At 43.7% G+C, this 5,537-nt stretch overlaps 1 pseudogene; it reads left to right on the forward strand.

Annotated features, from left to right (window-relative positions):
* Nucleotides 1–3,713: 3,713 nt before the first annotated feature.
* LOC103745433 lies at nt 3,714–5,045 on the forward strand (annotated as a pseudogene).
* The last annotated feature ends 492 nt before the right edge of the window (nt 5,046–5,537 follow it).

The raw sequence follows: 5,537 nt of genomic DNA on the forward strand, positions 1-5,537 counted from the left end.
ACACATAAAAATAAGGGGTTGGAGAGATGGCTCAGCAGTTAAAAGCACTGACTGCTCTTGCAGAGGACCTGGGTTCGATTCCCAGCACCCACATGGCAACTACAAATCGTCCTTAACTCCAGTTCTAGGGGAATTCAAAGCCCTGACTTCCACGGCATTGCATGACACAGGTGCGCTCACATACATGCAGGCAATACATTCATACACATAAAATTAATTAATTTAAAAAATTAAAATAAAATATAAATAAATCAAAAACAATTTTACACTGCATCTCATTGAAATTCCACAAAATTCAGCTAAAGGTGGGAAAACATAGGCAAAGAAAATAATCAACTTCCCTCAGGCCCTCAGTCAGAATCTAACGCAGACCCAGCTCTAGACGCCCAGTCATTCTACTTCCTGCCCCTGCCCTCAACTATACAACATTCCAAGGGGTTGGAGCGGGGGAGTCAGAGAGGGAGGGAGGGAGGGAGGAAGGGAAGAAGGGAGGAAAGGAGGGAGAAAGGAAGCAGGGAAAGAAGGAAAGAAGAAAGGGAGGGAGGGAGGATGGAAGGACTAGAGGATAAAATCCTGGAGAAACAATAACTTCTACAAGGGTCCTTGAATCTCTCCTACTTCTATGCAGGACACAGTTGCTGACTCATGGTGTGATCGCTAGAAAGCCTCCGACAAAGACAGGCCAACAAGAGCCTTCCAGGGCATGTAGCTGAATTTGTCCCGACTGACTTCGTCGTGGTTTGAGCTTCATTAGAAGTGGAGTCCATTGCTGTGCTAGAGAGTTTTGTGGGAGCCAGGGAGTTTTCTGGGAAACTCCTTGGGGCCGAGCAGACACATTAGGAAGTGATTGTTGAGCAGGCTTTGATGAAGAAAACCAAGTATTTCTGACCACTGAGGAAAAAAAGAAATCCCTACTCGACATTCCTAAGCAGTGTGTAAGAGAAACAGAAATTAAGAGTGAAAATCCCACTCCAAGAAACCTGGATATATTAAGACCCAAAACATGTACAAAGGAAAGGGATTGTACCCTTGCTTTGGCACACCTGAGAATTATAGACCACTGACACTCTCTAATGATAGGATTTCTCCAGCAACCAGCTCAGATGTGTTATATAAGATGGATGAGATTTTTCATTTGCAAACAGAAGACACAAAATCCAGGGCAGGAAGGTGGGGTGGGAGGGTGAGGGTGGAGATGGGGAGGAGGTCTGAATTAAAAATTCATTGCATTAAATTCTTGAACCAGCAAAATTTCTCATTAAAAAAAGAGAGAAAAATTAATTGTGGCCAGAGAGATGGCTAAGTGGTTAAGAGCACTGGCTGCTCTTCTAGAGGACCTTGGTTTGGTTCCCAGCACCCACATGGCAGCTAACAACCATCCATAACTTCAGTTCCAGGGAATTCAATGCCCTCTTCTGGCCTCTGTGGGCATTGCATGCATGTGGTGCAATTACATACATGCAGGCAAAATACTCATACACATAAAAAATTTTTAATTAAATGAAACTTTAGACTTTAAAAATCAAATTTTAACCTTTTAAACTTAAAAAATCAATTAATTTAAAAATAAAAACTATCTATGGGTGTGGCATAGTGTTAGAGAGCTTGCCTGGCATGTTGTAAGACCTTGGGTTCAACTCCTAGCCCACAAAAAAGTAATATAAATAAATTAATAAATAAATTAAATAAATAAATAAATAAATAAAGTACAGCTTAAGTCTCTTTGGCTTGTTTGTTTGTTTTTTCCTTGCTATGAATAAAAGTCAAGGTCTTGCACACGCTAGGCAGGTGTTTCACCACTGAGCCATTCCCCTAACCCTAGCTCTTAAGACTACCCCTAAAGTACCTGTTTTGAGGCTGGGGATGTAACTCAGGTGGCAGAGTGCTTGCTTAGCAGGCACCAAAGACCTGGCTTTGATCCTCAGCACTGGCCCAGGTGAGACCAAGTGCTGTCAGTTATTGGCCCATGAGCTCTTGCTTCTGGAAGCTTTCTTCTGATAGACTAAGAACCCTTTGTCTCTCTCCCTGCTGACATGTAATGTTTCTTTTGTATTCTGATACCCCTCTCCTGTTCTCCATGTAGTTTTCCCAGCCTGGAATTACTCTGAATTCTAGTTCTGCTGTTTTCCAGGACAAACTCATTCTTGTGTGGCAAGTTCTTTGATCTTGGCCTTCTTTTCAGCTAATCGAATGGTATAAACTGACAGGACTGTTTGGTGTATTAGATAACTGGAGCCAACAATGCCATCAGGGACACGGGAACTGATTCATGAAAATGTAGTTGATTTTGTGTTGTTAGAATTCATGGATTTAGCTGGGAATGGTGGCACACAACTTCAATCCCAGAAATTGGGAGGCAGAGGCAGGAAGATCTCTACCAGTTGGAGGCCAGCCTGGTCTACATAGAGAATGCCAAGCCAGCTAGGGCTACAGGAAGACCTTGTTTCAAAAAACAAAACAGAATCAAACAAAAAAATCCAAAAATAATTTGTGGAATTTTACAGCAAAAATGAACCTAAGAGATCCCCGGGCCTGCTGGTCACTGGGTGATGACAACTGGAACCTAGGAGACCACTGGGTCTGGGTGATGATGGCTGGATGGTACTTACCAGTACCAGCTCTGAGAGTTTTATTAGCTCATCCAATCTTCACAGCATCACTGTTTATAGACATTATTTCCTAATTCTACAGATGAGAAACTAAGAGAAAATGAGGCAAACAATTCTCCTGTGCCCAAGGCATCCTGGAATAAAGAAGCAAGATAAGGGGCTGGAGAGCTAGCTCAGCAGTTAAGACCATTGGCTGCTCTTACAGAGGACCTGGGTTCAGTTCCCAGCACACACACGACCATTAGTAACAGTCCATAACTCTATTTCCAGGGGATCTATTCTGGCCCCCGTGGCTATTACATACATGGGTGCACTTATATACATGAAGGTAAAACACTCATATACATAAAATTCTAAATATTAATTTTTAAAAGAAGCAAGCTAAAACAATCTCTGCTGCTTAGTCTACTCCTATAGCACTCATCACCATTCAGTTTAAAAGAAAGAGAAAAGAAGAATGTTATTTAGGAAACTGGGGGAGAGCTGGGCTGCAGGTACGAGGACCTGAGTTCAATCTCAGGCACTCAGAAAGCCAGGCATAGTGGCTTGTGTATGTAATTCCAGGGCTGGGGAGGTGGAAACAAGAGGATCTCTGGAGCTGCTGGCCAGCCAGCCTAGCCTAATTGGTGAGCCCCAGGCCAGTGAGGAACCTTGTCTCAAAAAAAAAAAAAAAAAAAAATGGTGGACTGGAGAGATGGCTCAGTGGTTAGGGGCACTTACTGCTCTTCCAGAGAACCCACATGGAGGCTTCCTTAACTCCAGTTCTAGAGGCTTTGATGCCCTCTTCTGACCTCTGTGTGTACCACACATGAACATCATGCACTTACACACATGCACACAGAACACTCATACACATAAAATAAAATAAATGAAATCTTTTAAAAAGAAAAGATGGATGACTCCTGAGGGAGAAAAGGCAACTGAGGTTGTTCTATGAACTCCATATGCGTGTGTACACACGTGCAAATGCACACATACATGCACATGTAAACACACACACAAACACATACATACAGAGATACACATAAAAAATGTTGTTTAAGAAGCAACAACTTCCCTCCTCTTCATTTCCACCATCTCCTTGGCAGCCACAAAGGAGCAACCATGTGTAAGTACATCTTCATCCACATTGGCCAGGCTGATGTTCAGATTTTCAATGCTTTCTGGGAGTTCTACTGCCTGGAACACAGCATCCAGCTTGATGGCCAGACAAGACCACTGGGGGCAGGGATGACTCCTTTCAGTACCTTCTTCAATGAGATAGGCACTAGCAAGCATGTGCCCAGGGCAGTGTTTGTACACCTGGAACCCACAGTCATTGATGAAGCTGGTACTGCTGCCGGCTCTTCCACCCTGAGCAGCTCATCACAGGCAAGGAAGGTGCTGCCAAGAACTATTCCTGTGGGCACTACGCCATTGGCAAGAAGATCATTGACCTTGTCTTGGACCAAATTCTCAAGCTATCTAACCAGTGCATAAGACTTCAGGGCTTCTTGGTTTTCCACCACTTTGGTGGGGAAACTGGCTCAGGTTCACCTCCCCAAAGATGGAACGACTCTCTGTTGATTATGAAAAGAAGTCCAAGCTAGATTTCTCCATCTACCCAGCCCCCCAGGTTTCCACTGCTATTGTAGAGCCCTACAATTCCATCCTCACCACTCACACCACCCTGGAGCACTCTGATTTTGCCTTCATGGTAGACAAAGAGGCCATCTATGACACCTATTATAGAAACCTCAATATTGAACACTCAACCCACACTAACCAAAATGGGTTACTAGGTCAAATTGTATCTTCCATCACTGCTTCCCTGAGATTGGATGAAGCCCTGAATGTAGATCTGACTTTATTCCAGACAGATCTGGTGCCCTACCCCAAGCATCCACTTCCTTCTGGCCACATATGCCCCTGTCATCCCTGCTAAGAAAGCCTACCATGAGCAGCTTTCTGTAACAGAGATCACCAATGCCTGCTTTGAGCCAGTCATCTAGAGGGTGACATGTGGCCCTCACCATGGGAAATACATGGCTTACTGCCTGTTGCACCATGGTGATATGGTTGCCAAAGATGTCAATGCTGCCATTGTTACCATCAAGAACAAGCATACCATCCAGTTTGTGGATTGGTGCCCCACTGACTTCAAAGTTGGCATTAATTACCAGTCTTCCACTGTGGTACCTGGTGGAGACATGGCCAAGATACAGTGAACTGTGTCTGCTAAGCAACACCACAGCCATTGCTGAGGTGCCTGGGCCCGCCTAGACCAGAAGTTTGATTTGATGTATGGCAAGTGTGCCTTTGTACACTGGAATGTGGATGAGGGCATCGGGGGAGTTCTCTGAGGCTCATGAGGACATGGCTGGTCTACAGAAGAAGTATGAGGAGGTTGGTGCAGATTCTGTTGAAAGAGAGGGTGAGGAAGAAGAAGTATACTAAAGTTAAAATGTCACAAAGCTGCTGTTTTACAGAGAAGTAATTCTGTTCCAACACTGAAAGTTGTGATCTGATCAGTTAACTTACATGTGGAAGTGTATGCTCTGACTGCTATGCTCCTGCTAGGACTATAATACTCAAGACTCTCCAATAAAACACCATCAAGGATATATTACCATTCAAAGACGTTTAAATGATTTCTGAAGCAAGATGGATTTGAGTCTTGGAATTGCAATCCTGGGAATGCAGGCTCCAGTAGAAGCCAGAATATGACATATTAAGGACAGGTTTAGAGGTGAAGAAATGGTGGACAGCCTTTAAGTGAATAATACAGGTTGCCTGTTAAGAATTAGGATTAGAGGGAGCTTCCTGGTGCCAACATCTTTCCTAGGTAACTCCAGCCCCATGGAACTTTCTCCAAAATCGACCATATACTGGGGCACAAAACAAACTTCAACAAAGACAAAAATATTGGAATAATTCCATGCATTCTAT

The sequence above is a fragment of the Nannospalax galili genome, unplaced genomic scaffold (assembly GCF_000622305.1).
Source record: "Nannospalax galili isolate Female #2095 unplaced genomic scaffold, S.galili_v1.0 scaffold762, whole genome shotgun sequence".
NCBI lineage: Eukaryota > Metazoa > Chordata > Mammalia > Rodentia > Spalacidae > Nannospalax > Nannospalax galili.